The sequence below is a fragment of the Protopterus annectens genome, chromosome 14.part0 (assembly GCF_019279795.1).
Source record: "Protopterus annectens isolate FY-2018-M chromosome 14.part0, PAN1.0, whole genome shotgun sequence".
NCBI lineage: Eukaryota > Metazoa > Chordata > Ceratodontiformes > Protopteridae > Protopterus > Protopterus annectens.
In genome coordinates this window covers 989711184-989730644 of record NC_056748.1, presented here as the reverse complement: position 1 = coordinate 989730644, position 19461 = coordinate 989711184, and the positions used below count along the sequence as shown (strand labels likewise).

General features: G+C 43.5%; 1 protein-coding gene across 2 annotated transcripts in view; it reads left to right on the top strand.

The window, feature by feature from the left end:
* The window catches only part of TUBGCP2 (tubulin gamma complex associated protein 2), a 1158397-nt gene that overhangs the window by 416963 nt on the left and 721973 nt on the right, over positions 1 to 19461 (top strand). The window lies entirely within an intron of this gene.

The following is a 19461-nucleotide window of genomic DNA, read 5'->3' as shown; positions in this document are numbered from 1 at the left end:
CCAGTTCTTTCTGTTGTAGATGATGCATTTAATGATGCTTGTACTGCTCCTGATTCATTACCTCCAGCCCCTGCTAAGCCTGATAGGTTCTACAGGGTCCAGGACACACATCACCATTTATACAAGGCTCCTTTTGCAGATCCTGAGACTATCTCCCAGGGGCCTAAGGCAGTAGCATCTACCTCTGCTAAAAATCCCCTCCCCTCTGAAAGGGAATCCAGGTCCTTAGAGAGATGGGGTAAAAAAGTATACACCTCTGCTACTCTGTCAGCTAGGGCCTTGAACTGTCAATTTCATATGATCCAATATCAGGAGTTTATGCTTGATCAGTTAACTAAAAAACTGTCCTCTGATGAACCTTTAGATAAGAAATATGTTCAGGAAATGGTACATAACATTCAGCAAGTTAGTAACCATTCCTTAAAATGCGGCTATGATGCACTGGAGGCTTCCTTTAGATCAGCCATGACTGGCACAGTTATCAGAAGGCATGCATGGTTGAAAGAACAGGCCTTACCGGACCATGTAAAATCAAAACTATTAGATGCTCCCATGGACAAGGTCAATTTATTTGGTTCTCCTGCACAGCAGGTACTGAAGAAAATGGAAGAGAAGGCAAAATCTGTACAAACAGTGAAAGACTTCTTACAGGTCCAACCTCCAAGGTTTAGCAGGAACTGGCCCTCCAAAAATCGGTCCTTTCCAGACTCCTCTAAAGCACAGAGAGGCAGGAATAGGCGTTCAAGAGGCAGAAATCAATCCAGGGGTGCTTACAGGGGACGCCAGTGGCAGGGCAACAACCAGCGAGGCACAGACGCAGCCACCTCCACTGCAACAGGACAATCACAGTGACTTGGCTCTGGCACCGCCTACCAGGGAACAACTAGCAGCACCCTTAGGCGGAAGGCTAGCCTTATTTTCAAAGAACTGGCATTACATCACAAGGGACAAGTGGATTTTGCAAACTATAGACCAAGGTTACAGGTTTCATTTGCATACTCTACCAGGAAAAAGAGGAATGCCAAACCTACCACCAAATCAAAAGGCAGAAGCTCTAAAACAAATAGCTCAATTAGTAAGAATGAGAGCTGTGGAAAAGGTACCATCTATGGAACAAGGAAAGGGATTTTACTCTAGACTCTTCCTGGTACCAAGAAAAGAGAAAAAATGGAGGCCTATTCTCGACCTGTCCGCTTTAAACATATTCCTCATTGTTCCAAAATTCAAAATGCTGACTCTACAGCAGCTTCTTCCCATGCTGGGCAAGGAGTCTTGGCTGGTAACTCTAGATCTCAAGGAGGCATACCTGCACGTCCCCATACGACCAAATTGCAGAAGATACCTCAGATTTCTCCCAGGATCAGAGCATTATCAATTCTCAGCATTGCCCTTTGGCTTATCTACTGCGCCCAGAGTGTTCACGAAATGCCTGGCATCAGTAATCGCTCATTGCAGACTTCAGGGAATCCAAATTTATCCCTACCTGGACGACTGCCTGATACAAGCGGACAACAAAAGCAAGCTAACAGAAGACTTACAAAGAGTCATTTACTTGCTGCAAGCCCTGGGATATACAGTCAATATAAAAAAGTCAAGGCTGATACCATCCCAAAGAATAACCTTTTTGGGTGCAGAGCTGGACACATCAAAGCAGATGGCATTCCTAACTGTAGAAAAGCAAGAACAACTTCCTCTCTACTTCTTGGCATTAACAAAGCAGAACCATCTAACAGCAAGAAAAGTACTGCAAGCCCTGGGCTTCATGGCATCCTGCATAATTCTGGTCCCTCGTGCCAGACTGCATATGAGAAAGCTACAGTGCTACCTGAAGAATTTATGGTCTCAACACAAACACAGCCTAGAAACCAAAATTCCACTAATACCATGCCTGAAGCAAGAGTTCCTATGGTGGGCTCAGGCCTGTCAATCAAACACAGGATTGCCCTTCTACAGCATTCAACCAAGCCAAACCATCACAACAGACGCCTCAGACCTCGGTTGGGGGGCACACATGCTGGACAAGTGCATACAAGGCTTATGGACTCAAGATCAGCTGCACCTGCACATAAATCTAAAGGAAATGCTGGCAGTAAAATTGGCAATCCAGACATTCAGACCATTTCTCCAAGAAGGACAGTTGGTGATAAGGACAGACAACACCACAGTTATGTGGTACATCAACAAACAGGGAGGCACACATTCATACCCTCTATGCCGGATGGCACTGGACCTATGGAATGTGGCTCTGAAATACAAACATTCAGTTACAAGCAATTTTTGTACCGGGAAAAGAAAACATTCTAGCAGACATATTAAGCAGAACTACCACGGATGCCCACGAATGGATGCTGTACCCGGACATCTTCAAAGCCATCACAAGAAAATGGGGACTACCACAAATAGACTTATTTGCATCCCCTTTCAATCACCAGCTAAAGAAATTCTACACAAGGATGTACCACCCACTTGCTTGGAAGGTGGACTCCCTATCTTTCAGTTGGAAAAACCTGACAGCATATGCATTCCCACCACTTCCTTTGATGCACAAGGTGCTATTGAAGATCAAAGAAGAACTTCCAAGGATCATTCTGATAGCTCCAGACTGGCCAAGACAACATTGGTACCCATTACTGAGGAGCATGTCTCGGGAACAAATGTGGACACTACCCCTGATCCCATTGCTGTTAACACAGAACAACTACAACATCCTGCATCCAAACCTGAAAACTCTGCAGCTGACTGCCTGGAACATTACATAAGAGCAATTAACCCAAATTTATCCCAAAGGGTTAAAGACATTATCCTTGAGGCTCGCAGACCTTCAACAAGAAAGAATTATGCAGCAAAATGGAAAAGATATCTCATTTGGAGTACTGCAAAGGGAAAAGATGTGTCACTGGTAAACATAGCCAACATCCTGGAGTACTTGGCAGAGCTCTTCCATACAGGCCTGTCCTATTCTTCCATCAAGATACATGCATCAGCTATTTCGGCAGAATACAGCTTGGATCCTCCGGTCTTCTCACATCCTCTGCTCAGGCAGTTTCTCAGAGGAATTAAAAATGTAAAACCTCCTAGGAAACCACCGTTGCCAGCATGGGACTTGAACTTTGTGCTAGAAAAATTGACACTTCCTCCTTTCGAACCAGCAGCAACAGCAGAATTACAATACTTATCCTGGAAGACTGCTTTCCTGCTGGCAATCACCTCAGCAAGAAGGGTTTCTGAACTACAGGCATTAATGGCAGTGCAACCCTTCCTGATCTTCCATCAAGATAGTGTCCATGAGAACAAATCCTACATTTATGCCTAAGGTGGTATCCAGAGTGTCTTTAAACCAGGCTATCCACCTACCTACATTCTTCCCCAACCCACAGAACAGGGGAGAAAGACTGTTGCATACCTTGGATGTGCATAGACAATTACGCTACTACCTGGACAGGACCAAGTGCAATAGAAAAACTGACCAGCTTCTGGTAGCATATGCAACAGGAAGGGAAGGAAAAGCAATTTCAAAACAGACAATCTCCAAGTGGATAGGAAATTGCATTAGATTTTGTTACTCCTTCCATGGAAAGAAAATTCCAGAGAACATCAGGCCTCACTCCACAAGGGCTATAGCCACTACTACAGCTTTCTTACGAGGGGTGGCTACCAAGGACATTATAGAGGCTGCTACTTGGACCTCCGTGCATACATTTGCCAAGCATTATAATTTACCTTTATACTCTATATCCCGAGCAGGTTTTGCCACTGCTGTTTTGCAAGGGATCCTAACTGCACCATAATATCTCTTTTTTCCTCCTCCCCTAGTTTGGCTATGGTATTCTACCCATTTGTAAGGACTGCAGATGCATCCTTGAAGGACATAGTACAGTTTTGTACCTACCATAAATGTAGATGTCCGATAGGAATGCATCTGCAGTCAGGATTACCCACCCGCCTTCCCCTCTGTGGTACTCCTAGGGTATTTGCCATCTTTTAGCTAGCTTGGGGGGGATCTATTATGGTGTATTTGTTTGTATATATGTACATACATGCTTATTTTATGTGTTTGCTCTCTACTGTTTGGAAACATTGGCATTTATCCAAATTTAGCCATCCAAGAGGGCACCTGGCATCTGGGGCAAGAAACACTGAGGAAAATGGCGTCGGCTGATGCCTTTATACCCGAAGAACTGCAGCTATGACGTCGGGTGAAGTGCGACACCAGCCGAAGCCAGACCCAGACTTTGGAATCCGGCCGACCGAAGGGCTGCCTGACGACAGGACAACCCATTTGTAAGGACTGCAGATGCATTCCTATCGGACATCTACATTTATGGTAGGTACAAAACTGTACTTTATACTAGCTGGGTTTCCTTTTTACCATACCTTTTGGTTAGTCCTACTCCCCCTTCTTACTCTTGTGGATAGTGTTATACCTTTATATGCAGGTGTCATCTGTTATGTAGAATAGAGTATATCTCTTTTCTATTTGTATGGTCTAGTACTGGGTTATCACAAACGAGATCTGGGTAACTACCGCTAGGCATGCTGGAATAGGGGCTAGCCTCGGGCCAATAAAAGCTCTCGAGCTGTAGTATACGGCCAAGTCAGAGCCGAAGATTGGCTCCAAACTCAAACAGCAAGAAGGAATGCCAGATCAAGGACAACAAACATGGAACATTATGGTGAGTACATAACTTCTTTTTGTTTGTGTGTGTCAGCCCCTCCTGGAGAACATCTGTGTCAGTGTGAGATTCAGTGACAGCTCCTAATTTGCAGTCATCTGCAAATTTAGTTAGCCAGAGACCACTGACATTGGCCTTGACTTCTGAGAAGTAAATGCCAAAAAGGAGAGGTCCAAGGACTGATCCCTGAGGGACTCCACTTGTGACTGGCCTCTCTGTAGCGGTGGACTCCCCATTTCTAACTTCCTGGGTCCTGTCTGTGAGCCAGTTTGCCATCCACTGGGTGACATACGGGTTTGTACCTAACCTCTTGAGCTTGTCAACAATGCCCAAGTGGAGTATTGTGTCATATGCCTTGGCTAGGTCAAGGTAGGCAGTGTGAACGATTTTGCCCTCATACATTGCTTTGGTGACCTTCTGAAAGAGGTCTACCAGGTTGAGTAGACATGATCTGACCTTGACGAAACTAAACTGGATTGGGTCCAGTGTCTGGAGGTTTTCTGTATCTCTATTCATCATCTCCATGATAATTATTTCCATGGCTTTACATATAAGACTAGTGAGATTTATGGGGCTGTAGTTTCCAGGGTCTGTAGATGGCCCACATTTGTGCAGAGGGATGACTGTTGTATTTCTCCATTCATGAGGCACAAAGCCTGTTTGGAGGCTACAGTTAAATAGTAATTCCAGAGGCCCTGATAGGTCATGTTTCATGCTATTTAGAAGGCATCCTGGGATATTGTCTGGGCCAATTGATGCAGTGTGCTTGGTCTTAGAGGGAGCATTAAGGACCTGTTCCCTAGTGATAGTAGGGGGAGTTATATTTGATGACATTTCCTGAGGGAAGGTTGAGGGGGAGAGAGGAGTAAAGTTGGAGCTGAATTTATCAGTGAGGAGGTTTTCTATATCTTTTGGCTCACTATAGGTGGTTCCATTTACAATGAGCTACAATTGTGTATTGCCTTTGACGTTGCGGACATAGCTAAAGAATTCTTTGTGGTTGTCCTTGGCCTAGGAGAACAAACGTACCTCAAATTTGGCTTTGGTAGACATTATTTGTTTTCTGAGTTGTTTGTTTAGTTTGATAAGTGTGCTTTTATCCTGCTGGGTGCTGCATCTCCTGATTTTTGCCACTATTTTCTTCCTCCTGTTATATAGCCGATTGATTTTGTGATTCCACCAGGGTGGGTTGTTTTGTCTAAACTTGAGCAAATGTACAGTAAAATAGCCAGATTTGTCACTAACCTTCCTCACAATTCTCATCACTGCCTCACCCTCAAGTCACTTCTGTGGCCTGAATTCTCTCATCATCTACTGCTTCCTCAATTACATATCACACACTTTATTCTCTGTAATCCTTCTTCCTGTCCCACCCTCTTCAAATTAGTATCTTACTACACCCCTCTCCGACACTTCCGGACAACTGACAAACACCTTCTAGATATTTACAAACCCCCAAAAAACATTGGAAAGTCCCTGTATAAGTACTCAGTAGCTCATGTTTGGAACACTCTCCCCTCAATATAAGATACATTTTCCATAAACATCAGTTAAAAAGAGAGTTAAAATACTATCTTCAAAAGACTTGGTCCTGCCCATACCAAATCCCTACATGACAACTATATCACTTACTCACCTTACTCTACTACAACTTTTCTTACTGTAATGTAATTTCATTGTTTTTCCTATTTACATTGTACACCTCTGAATGAATGTTATACTCAATTTATTGATCATTGTGCTGTGAACTATTTCTTATATCTCTGTTATGTTGATTGTATATTTTTGACCACTTTGTACTTGTCTATATTTTTTGCATGACTGTATATTCTTGGAGCTTTTCTCCTTGGTTGACACTGAAGATGGGCTCCTGGCTCAGTTGGACCAACCCGGTTAACAAATGTCAAATAAATAAACAATTAAAAATATTGCATGCATACTTATGCACATACGTAGGAAAACATGAGGAAATATAGAGACTACACTTCCCTCAGCTTTCAAATGGTAATCAGTATAATTCTACTGCAGCCTGATATTCAGGAAAGGAGTGAAAACTCAAAACATTTTACCACAGTGCAGGGAAGAAAAACGAAAATAAGTTCAGTTGGATACAATCAATACCATACAAACATTTACTTTGTGATTCCTGAAGGGCTTCAGATAATGGAAAAATACTTTTAGTAGAATAGCAAGATTGAGTTTCAAAGTTGTCTGACATGTTTATTAAAAAGTTATAAGATTTTATTCTTCTGCAGTATTAGGACATTTGCAGTTCAGTGGGTTTGTTTGCAAGATGCAACTGCCCAAAGCAATGCTGTCCTGTGAAATGAGGAAAAATGTCTGATTATAAAGGTATGTCTGCATGCACACTATATGAAAAATAATCACCAGTGAATTGAAAAAGCATGTAGTAACACGCATAAAAAAAGCCAATTGCCTAGGCTGGGATAATCATTCCGCAAAGTTTTACAAAAAAAAAAAAAGTACATTTATTTTTTTTTTTTTTTATTATTACATTTGTTGACCGGGTATGTCGGACTGGGCCAGAGACCTGCTTTCAGCGGAGACCCGGGGAGAAAAGCTCCACACTAATATAACACAATATGCAAAACGTAGTAACAGTAAATATTAGTATAATAGTAATTATTTTACAGCATCTAGAAACAGTACAAATCAAGATCCCTTTAACTAGTGGAGTCCCAGGGGGAAAACTCCACAATAGTACAAACAAACAACAGCAAGTATAATACAATCAGTAGATCTGTACCATTATAGTTGCAGGAACAACCCAGGAGCAGTAAATATAATGCAGTCACTAGGACTGTACAAGAGAAAACAGTAGATAGTATATAAGTTAAAGTTTATAAAAGGGATGTTAAATGGTCTGGTGATAAAGGTAGCTAAGGGTGGGGAAGTAGATTAACCTGGTGAGAGGCAGGAGCACAGCCAGTGACTGGTGAGGTGTTCCTTTAGGAGTGATTTGAATTGGTTATGTACTGGATTTTTTTGTTTTTGTGTCTGGAAGGGTGTTCTAGAGTTTGGCTGTTCTGTGAGAATAGAGGGAGTCACCATGTTGGTTGTGGGAGTTGGATACTTTTAGTAGGAGTTTGTCGGAAGATTTAAGGAGTCTGCTATTAGTATTATGTTGGACTAGAGAGGAGATGGCAGGGCAGTTGTTGAAACGGTAGTTACTGAAGAAGATGTAATTTCATTGCTGCAGAGACTGCAGATCTGTGTGTGACTAGATAGTATCTCTGGCAGAGGCTAAACTAGTCATTCAATTAATCTAATAGTCTGTGGGTGGAGGAAGGAAAATGCAAAAGGACACACTAAGCTTATAATAACCCATCCCCACTATGTGTGTGTTTGTTTGTTTGTGTGTGTGTGTGCGTGTGTGGGTCTGTGTGTGTGTGTATTTTATATATATATAAAATTGTGGGTATGTACAAGTGTTTATATGTATATATATATATATATATATATATATCATCTCTGTGTGTGTATGTATCTGTATATGTGTGTTTTGAGAAATACATGTATATATATATATATATATATATATATAGAGAGAGAGAGAGAGATGTATGTCAGAAATGTCAGAATATCAAAACTCATCTGATACAATATACCAGCTCTGAAAGCACACACCAGTGAAAAAAGGTAAAATCCATGTTTTCAGTATTGTGACTGTTAGATATTTTGCATCAAAAACAACTTTTAGATATTTTTGCTTTAGATCAAATGAATGTCAGCCATTTTTCTTTCTTACTTTGTGTATGTGTGTGTAGGTAGATAGATAGTAGGCTGCCAATATTTAACCCAGAAATCTAAGCCAAAACATTTTAAATGGCAACAAGAACACATCAAACAAGGGTTATTTCCAGGACCTAATGCAGTGCTGTCCTATTTTTTGTGCTATCACCTTCAGGATAAAGCATGCCTTCTAGCTTATCAGCGGGAGTGGTAAGCACTAGGTAGCCTGTCTAGCACAAGAGGAGTGGTTTCTGGCCCAGAAATTACAGTTTATTGGCCGTTTGGGCAGTTTTTCCATCACTTTCAACTTTCTGGTTTAAAAGCCCATGTTTGCGCTTGTTTCCTGCCTTTCTTCTAAATAGTCTAGTCCAGATACAGAATTGCTGTATCCAGGACTGTTGGTAAGCTTCTGTGGCCCCCCAAGCCTTTCTGTGTTGGAGGGAAGCCTTCTAGCTTATCAGTGGGAGTGGTAAGCACTAGGTAGCCTATCTAACACAAGAGGAGTGGTTCCTGGCCCAGAAATTGTAGTTTATTGGCCATTTGAACATTTTTTCCATCTCTTTCAACTTTCTGGTTTAAAAGCCCGCGTTTGCACTTTTCCCGCCTTTCCTGTAACTAGTCTAGTCCAGATACAGATTTGCTGTATCCAGGACTGTTTGTAAGCTTCTGAGTGGTGCCAAAGTCTGCTCTTCAATTTTTCGCTTAGATCTGCTAGTTCTCTCCTCTCCTGCACTTTTACTAGCTTATTAGTTTAGCATTCTGCCAGACTTCTTGTAGCAATTATTGTAGCACACAAAAGTGCTACCAGCACTAAACGTTCTACAAGGAAACAGCTCCAGTACTACTTATTAATGCCCACCCCTCCAGGCATGTCTAAAGGTCAGTTCCCTGTGCTTTCTCCTATTAACCTTTTGAACTTGGGAATCCTGAGGCAATGTAGCAACTGCCTCATGTACACTGACAACCCTCTCCTCTTACCTCCCAACACTCAGACTTGCGAGAAATGCACTTACGTATCCAAATTGGAAGCCATGCACTCTCCAGCCAAGACCAGAATAGCTGATCAAGAGGAGAAGGTCATCACTTGCACCACACCACATGGAACACATATCCCTCCAGAACACACACTGTCTCTGTCTTCACATAAAAACACAAACCACACATCCACCTTCGCTCAGGCTCTCAATAAAAATCTTCCCAAACAGCAGAGACATCCAAGGCAGAAACCCACTCGACCACCACAGCACAACACTAATCACGAGACACATAACTCTTCTAAACAGTATGCCACTCAACCAAAGCCCCTAAGGCAAAACAGCATGCCCAACACACTAGTCATAAGTGACTCGATAGTGAGGCACACTGATGTCTCACTCAGTAGGTTGAATAAGGAGAAAGTAGCAGTCAGCTGCCTGTCAGGCTCCAGGATCTGCCACATAACGCACTCACTCAGGTCCCTCAACAACAGGTACAAATATGACTCTGTCATTGTACATGTGGGTGTGAATGACCTAAGACGTACCTCCCTGCACTGCATGAAAAGAGACATGTCTGAGCTCTTGGATTATGTAGCCCAGGCGGGTATGACCCTAGCCCTGAGCAGCATCCCATCATCACCCAGAATGTTACCACAGTACAAGCAGAAAATGATTGATTTCAAAAACTGCCTACGTTTCTGGTGTCATTCTAAGGGGATCTAGTATCAGTTTGCCTGGGATGACATAATTGACAGACCTTGATGCTTGGCCATAGATGGCCTGCATCTGTCACCCCTCGGCTTCTGGATACTGGCCAAGGCTGTTGCCACCCCTATAGTGCCTTTTGTAGGTGGTGTTCCAAAGACCAAATTACCACCATAACAGCTACAAACAAATGCAATGTGAGGGTCATGCTGCTCAATGCTAGAAGTCTAAATCTCAAAATGCACTAACTCAAAGCACTCCTTAAAATGGAGAACATCGACATTTGTGCTGTAACAACCTGGTTCAAGGCAGCAGAAAGCACCCCTGCACTACCAGGCTATAACTCATTCCACACCTTTCGGCCCCAGAACTTGGACTGAAGCTCTAAAGGTGGTGGTGTTTCCATATTCATAAAGGACGCACACACCTGATAGCCCAACATAACGCATCTGAGATACTAAAGGCGCAGCTAACATTGGGTAAGACAACGATTCAAGTCGTAGCCTGCTATAGGTCCCTTACCATGTCCCAAGACTCACACTCCACGTTCCTAAGCACCCAGGAGAATATTAGGGTCTAACATAATACTCTCATACTAGGTGACTTCCAACTTCCCCTCCATTAACTGGGAAAACTACTCATGTACCAGTACACTTGCCCAACACTTTCTGGAATTCATTAATTCTAATGCCGTGGACCAGCTCATTCTTACCTCCACTAGAGGTAGCAACATCCTTGATGTGGTCGTTACTAACATGAGTGACTGTTGCTCTACACCAATAGTAAACTCCTCCCTGGTTAGATCCAACCACAAACTAATCACCTTGGAAATCCATATCACCCCCCCCCCCCCCAAAGTTAACCACTATGAAAAACTTCTCCAAAACTAACTTTGGGCTCCTAAAAACAGAGGTGGCTAACTTCACTGCACCCATGCAAATGGAGAATAGTTGCATAACTGCCGAATCATACAGCAATGCACATTGTAGTAACACATACACAAATGCATGGATCTCTTCATACCCAGTAGAACCAAGACTCTTGTCTCAAAAAAAAAAGGAAGCCAATTAGGTGGTCCTCTGCCATAAACAAGCTCTACAACAGGAGGAGGAAACTTATGCGGAATAAGGTGAAGTCTCAAGACTGGAAAAACTCCCTTATCAGCCTCAACAAAAGGTTGAGATCCCTCATCAGATCCTCTAAAGCTAGTTATGAAAACAGAATTGCAGCAGATAGTAAAGACAACCACAAGGCCTTCTTTAGTTATGTAAAGAAGCTGAGCTACTGCACAATGGTACCTCCTATACCAAGCCAACAGATATTGCCAATATACTGGCTGACAGATTCAGTGCCAACTTTACCCCCCCCCCCAAAGGACCAGTCACAGTACCAGTAGATTGCCAGGCACCCAGTATTACTGCTGCGCAGGTAAAAATAGCACTGTCCAAGGCCAAGAATACAGCTTCTGTGGGACCTGACAATATTCCTAGCTGTGTTCTGCATGAACTACAGAGTGAACTGGCACCTCACCTGTGTGCCCTGTTCAATCACAACCTCACCTCAAGCTTTGTCCCTACAGATTGGTGCACTGCTGCAGTCACCCCTCTCCACAAGGGAGGAGTGACTACGGACCCCGGGAACTATCGCCCCATTAGCCTGACTAGTCTGATATGCAAAGCTATGGAACGCATCATCATGGACCTGATAAACAAGGATATAGGAAATCGCCAAACTCTGGGTCCTACACAGTTTGGTTTTGTGAAGGGTAGATCATGCCTGCTCAACTTGGTCGACTTCTTTGAGTCGGTCACCAGAGCTGTGGATGAAGGCAAGGTGGTTCACACAGCCTACCTTTATCTGGCCAAGGCCTTTGCTACCATTCCCCACTCAGGAATCATAGAAAAACTCACTAAGCTAGGCATCAACCCCTATATTAATAGGTGGGTTGCAAGCTGGCTCACAGATAGAACCCACAGTGTGAAAGCAGCTGACTCCAAGTCAGACTGTCGACCGTCGACCAGTCACGAGTGGAGTCCCACATGGTTCAGTCCTGGGTCCTCCCCTGTTTGGTATCTACTTCTCTGAAGTCCAGGCCAGCATGAAAGGACTCTGACTGACAAAGTTCACAGACGATTGCAAGTTGGGAGCTATTATTAACTCCCCAGTTGACATCCTACAGAAAGGCCTCAGTGAGACCAACAACTGGTGTCAGAACCATGGCTTTAAGCTCAATGCCAAAATATGTGTTGTCATCCCCCTTGGAAAAAACCCGGTTCTTTTGAATTACCACATTGATGGTAGTCCACTGAACACAGAAGGCGTTACAAGAGATCTAGGAACAATGGTTGACAGCAGCCTCTCTTTTGACCACCACATTGCCACTGTAGTCAGAAAGAAATGTGGCACATCTCATTACTAAGGGTTTTGCATTCAGGAAGAAAGAGGTCATTGTCTCCCTCTACTCTTCCCTCATTAGGCCAGTCATCGAGTACAATATGGACAGGCTCAAAAAACTCCAACTATTTTCTGCCTCATATCACTTACTTAGAGGCGATCTGTGCTTGACTTTCAAAGCCATGTCTGACCCAGCTCTGTTAGAAATGCTACATCTAAAGAAATCCCAATCCCTCCGCACCACATGCTCCAGAGACCTCAGCCTCATTACCACAGTCAACAGAACATGCTGGAGGGACAGATTCAGAACCCAGAGACTCCCTGTGCTGTGACTTCCCATACATGTCAAGCAGAGCACCTCACTGGCCCTCTCTTGATGAGTGAATGGGAAATAGAAAATTCACCCCGGGGATCACTCCAGTCGCTCTACTCGACAGAGGCACTAGGAACTAGGGTCAGGTGGCACTATGCCAGGGTAATCCTATGGGCTAGGCTTGTAAAGGCTCCAGGGCCATTAGCCTGGTGCACACCTGTGAACAAAAAACTGTGATGTTCATCGTGTTACCCTGCTGCAGTCATCACACTTGGGTTATCTTGCCGTCAGGCGGTCCCGCAGTCGGCACGAATTCCAAAGTCTTGGTCCGGCGTCGGTTGCTGTCGCTTCTTCCCTGACGTCAGAGCACCAGGGGTATATCAGAGGCATCCGACGCCATTTTCTTCAGTCTTTCTTGCCGCGCGGTGCCTGAAGCAGAAGCAGTTCGCAAGTGCCGGTCGGCCAACACCTGAGATTTTCGAATCGAGTTTCAGTCCGAAGTCTTCAAAGGTAAGTACCCCATTGGGGAACTTTTTCTTGCCTCAGTCCGATGTCGGAAAAAGTTAACAATTGCATTTCTTGTGGGAAGCAAATACCTCATAAGGACTTTCATTCTTTTTGCATACCCTGCCTAGGCCCAGACCACGACGTCACTGGTTGTCTGTTTTGTGCTAGGTTCAATAAGCGGACTATAAAGCGTCGTTTTGATTTCGCACGACACTACTTCGGTAGAAAATTTAATTACATTATGCCGTCGGAGCAACCGACTACTGGCGTGCATAAAAAAACACAAGGATAAGGACCGGCAGCCTAGATGCAAGCCAGACTCCGAGGCCTCGGCTGGCCCGGTCGCCAGTTCTCCGGTTTTCAGTGAGGCGCCTATGCAGCCCCTGGCTACCACTGAATTGGATCCCCAGGCCGCATCGGACCCCCCAGCAGAGATTACTAGGCCGACGCAGCCATTTTCCATAGGCCCTGCCGACGACATTGCAGTAGGGGAAGCCGGTTTCTGAAGGTGTCTTCAGACCGACTACCCTCACCATTAAATCTTATGCTAAACTTAAGACTCCTCTAAAACCAAAAAAGCCTACACTTCAGTCTCCAGGTCAAGGCCCTATGCCTAAGAAACAGATGCTTAAAATGGCTGAAGATTTGATTTCTATGATCAGGATCCCCCCCCCCCCCCGACAAAAGGCCTAGACAAGAGGAGGATTATGCCTCCTCTGATCAGGTGTCTGTTTCCTCAGGCTCCTCTGAGGAACAGGATTACTCATTTCCCCCTTATGAAGATTCTGATGCTGAGGACTCCATTCCCTCAGCTTCTCCCCCTGAAGACTACTCCTTTGGGGAAACCTTACACACCATGAGGGAACATTTCCACTGGGAAGGTTAGGACTACTCTGACTCAAAGAAAAGGCTCAGAGAGTTTCTTTTACTCCCCCAACACAGACCACTTGCTATCCCCCCAGTTTTGGACATAGTGGATGATGTCTTCTTAGAATCTAGTCTAAATCCAGATTCTCTGCCTCCTTCTCCAGCCAAACCAGATAGATACTATAGAGTGCCTGACTCTCACAAATTTCTTTACAAAAGCCCTGCTGCTGATCCAGAGACAATCTCCCAGGGTCTCAAAGGGGCTAAAGCTTCTATGGCTAAAAATCTTGTACCCTCAGAAAGGACTCCAGAGCACTAGATAGGTGGGGGAAGAAGGTTTACACCTCAGCTACTCTAGCTATGAGAGCACTAAATTGTCAATTTCACATGCTTAAATACCAGCAATTCCTAATGTCTCAAATAAAACAAAAGATGGGCACGCACCCTCAACAGTCTGAATTCAAGGAAATGCAAGATCTGCTGCATGCAGCTGAACAGGTGGGCAAACATACTTTACAATGTTGTTTTGATGCCTTGGAAGCTTCTTCTAGAGCAGCTGTTACTGGGTCTGTTATACGTAGGCATGCTTGGTTAAAGGAGCAATCTCTACCTGATCATGTTAAAGCAAAGTTACTGGATGCACCCTTACAGCAGGATGTTTTATTTGGGGTTAAAGCAGAGGAGGTTTTAAAAAAAATGGAGGATAAGACAAAATCTATGCAAACGGTCAAAGATTTCTTACAGGTACAGCCCCCACGCTTCAGCAGAAATTGGCCAACAAAAAATTGGTCCTTTCCAGCTTCTGACAGACCACAGAGGGGGTAAATACAGGCGCCCAAGGGGCAGAGGACAAGCACAATCCCTTACAAACCTCGCCAATGAGGCACTACAACACAGAAGGGAGGAGAAGACAGGTCCCAAACCACTAGAAGGCAAACACAATGACTCAAACCTCAAACTGCCAAGCAAAACCCTCCTGGCAGCTCCCTTGGGAGGAAATGTAACACTTTTTGCAGACAACTGGCACATCGTCACAAAGGACAAATGGGTCCTAGACATTATCTCACACGGATACAGATTCCATTTCCACACCTTGCCAAGGATAAAAGGAATGCCAAACCTGCCACAAAATCAATGGGCAGAGGCACAAAAACAAATTACAGCTCTCATGGACATGAGAGCCATTCAACTGGTACCTACACAGGAGCAAGGCCAGGGATTTTACTCAAGGCTCTTTCTAGTCCCCAGAAAGGACAATGCTTGGAGACCCATTCTGAACCTTTCAATCTTAAACATGTTCTTGCAAGTACCCAAATTCAAGATGCTAACACTACAGCAGCTTCTTCCCATGGTGGGCAAGAAAGCTTGGCTAGTAACGTTGGACCTCAAGGAGGCATACCTGCATGTCCCTATCAGACAAAATTGCAGAAGATACCTCCATTTCATTGCAGGTTCAACCCATTACCAATTCTCTGCACTGCCCTTTGGCTTATCTACTGCGCCCAGGGTCTTCACAAAATGCCTGGCACCAGTAATTGCATACTGCAGACAGAGAGGAATTCAAATATACCCATACCTGGATGACTGTCTCATCCAAGCAGAAAGCAAGGACATTCTCTTGCACCACCTGGCTTTTGTAAGACATCTTCTAAGTTGCCTAGGGTACACAGTAAACGAAAAGAAATCAAAACTAGTGCCCTCACAAATTATAACATTCCTGGGTGCCAGCTTGAATACAACGGCCCAGACGGCTTATCTGACTCCAGACAAACAACTGCAATTAACTCAATACTTCAGAGCAGTGGCAACAAAGACCCAACTCCCTGCAAGAAAAATTCTGCAGGCCTTGGGCTTCATGGCATCTTGCATACTACTAATACCATTTGCAAAACTGCATATGAGGAAATTACAATGGTACCTAAAAAGCGTATGGACTCAACACAGCCACAGCTTGGAAACAATGATAAATCTCATTCCCTGCCTTCAACAGGAGTTTCTGTGGTGGTCACAGGCTTGTCACCTAAACAAGGGTCAGCCTTTCACCCTACCCCCAGCCAGGCAAACTATGACAACAGATGCATCGGACTATGCCTGGGGGGCACACATGGCAGGACGGTGCGTTCAAGGCTTATGGACAGCAGATCAAAGGAACCTGCACATCAATCAAAAAGAAATGCTAGCTGTACAAAATGCTCTGACAACCTTCAAGGACTTCTTGCATCCAGGACAGCTTATCATAAGGACAGACAACACCACAGTAATGTGGTACATAAACAAACAAGGGGGTACACACTCCTACCCTCTATGCAGGCAAGCAATGACCTTGTGGAACACAGCACTGGCTTACCAAGTTCAATTACAAGCTCAATTCTTGCCAGGAAAAAAGAACACATTGGCAGACGACCTAAGCAGAAACATCATGGATCCCCACGAGTGGAAACTGGATCCACAAGTATTCACAATGATAACTCAAAAATGGGGGCTCCCAGACATAGACCTGTTTGCCAGCCCTCAAAACTATCAGCTAACAAGTTTTGCACAAGGACTTTTCACCAGCAAGCCTGGAAAGTGGACGCACTCTCATTCAGTTGGAAAATGCTAACAGTATATGCCTTTCCTCCACTACCCCTTCTCACAAAGGTGCTACTGAAAGTCATCATGGGGAGACCCCGAGTGATACTCATTGCTCCAGATTGGCCACGCCAGCACTGGTACCCACTATTAAGGAATATGGCCCAGGGCCCACCATGGGTCCTACCACAAATTACCCACCTGCTCACACAGCAAGACAATCAGATTCAACACAGCCAGCTCAAAACCTTAAACTTGGCTGCATGGCAAATCACCTAAACAACCAGCCAACTCCTCTCTCACAAGCTTTTATGGAAGTTATTCTGGAGGCCAGGAGGCCCAGCACCAAGAAAGCCTACTCAGACAAATGGAAAAGGTTTTGCGCCTGGAACCAAGCTAAAGGCCAAAATACCCTTCAACCTGACATACCTCAGATTCTGCAATATCTAACTGAGATGTTACACGACGGGCTTTCTTTTTCATCTATTAAAATCCACGCCTCTGCCATTTCTGCTCACTACAACACGGATCCTCCCTTATTTTCACATCTACTTTTAAGGCAGTTTCTCAGAGGGGCCAAGAACATTAGGCCTCCCAGGAGAGCACCAACACCTACTTGAGACCTCAACTTTGTCCTGGAAAAATTCACGCTACCTCCTTTTGAACCAGCTTTCTCAGCTGACTTAAAGTTTATATCATGGAAGACTGCCCTGCTGCTAGCAATCACTTCAGCTGGAAGAGTTTCAGAACTTCAGGCACTAATGGCAGTAGAGCCTTTCCTCATTTTTCATCACGACAGAGTTTCTCTACGAACTAACCCCTCCTTTATGCCTAAGGTGGTATCCAGTGTGGCTCTAAATCAAACCATCCATTTACCCACCTTCTTTCCAAATCCACAGAACAAAGGAGAAAGACTCTTGCATTCCTTGGACATTCACAGGCAGCTACGTTACTACTTGGATAAAACTAAGGTTTTCAGAAAATCTGACCAGCTTTTTGTATCATATGCTACAGCATCACAAGGAAAGGCTATCTCAAAACAAACTATTTCCAAATGGATAGGACACTGCATACGTTTTTGCTACACCCACCATGGAAAACCAGTTCCTGCTACCATAAGGCCCCACTCTACCAGGGCAGCAGCTACATCTACAGCCTTCCTCAGGGGGGTGCCAACCAAGGATATTCTGGAAGCTGCAACTTGGAGTTTAGTACACACCTTCACCAAACATTACCACTTACCACTTTACTCTAAGACTAGAGCTGGCTTCGCCACTGCAGTTTTGCAGGGCCTTCTAGCCTCCTCTAACCCTGTTTGACTCCACCACCCATCCTTAGCTTTGGGATTCTACCCAAGTGTGATGACTGCAGCAGGGTAACACGATGAACATAGTACAGTTTTGTACCTACCATAAATGTAGATGTTCGCGTGTATACCCTGCTGCAGTCCAGGTTGCCCTCCCTCCATCCCCTCTAAACTAGCTGAACTTATCTCTACCACTCTCTGTGGTGTATTTGCTTGTGCCTAAGGCTTTTGTTTTATTTTTTCCATATAGCTCTATGTAGATATATATATATATGTGCATATATATATAGATATATATATATATATATATATATATATATATATATATATATATATATATATACACACACACACACATATATATATATATATATATATATATATATATATATATATACATACATATATATATATATATATATATATATATATATATATATATATATATATATGTGTATATGTATATATATGTATATGTATATATATATATATATATATATATATATATATATATACATATATATATATATATATATATATATATATATATGTATATATATATATATATATATATATATATATGTGTGTATATATATATATATATATATATATATATATATATATATATATATATATATATATATGTATATATATATATATATCTTGCCTACCTGTTAGGGGCACCTGACATCTGGGGCAAGAAAAACTGAAGAAAATGGTGTTGGATGCCTCTGATATACCCCTGGCGGTCTGACATCAGGGAAGAAGCGACAGCAACCGACGCCAAACCAAGACTTTGGAATTCGTGCCGACTGCAGGACCACCTGACAGCAGGATAACCCAAGTGTGATGACTGCAGCAGGGTATACACTCGAACATCTACATTTATGGTAGGCACAAAACTGTACTTTATGGAGACTGACAAGCCTTTTATTTCCTTTGTTGTTGAGCCAGTTTCCAAGTTAATACATTTATAAATACTGGTAACTAAATTAAATACATTCAACTCCATGATATACAGGGATGAAACCTCGGCTGTGACCCATGTGACCTAGTATCAGTTAATAACCTGAGTACAGGAGGAACTGACTGGGGTCAAGAGAGAGAAAGAAGGGGGTGAAAAGGCTGTGCCTCTTCACCTCTTTCTAGGGCTGTTGATTAGGTTTGCAGGCCCTGGGATTGTGGATAATATTACAGGTTCATGGTGTATGCTAGACACCATAATAAAATGCTCATACTGAAAGGGTTGAGCGGAGGTGACATCACCACATAAGTGGGAACCACCCTTTGTTTAGCCATTACACCCCCTCATTGGCACATCTGGAATATGCAAGGACTTACTGTTGAGAGCATGTATAGTTCCTCAGCAAGGCCCAGCAGTATGACAGCCCCAAG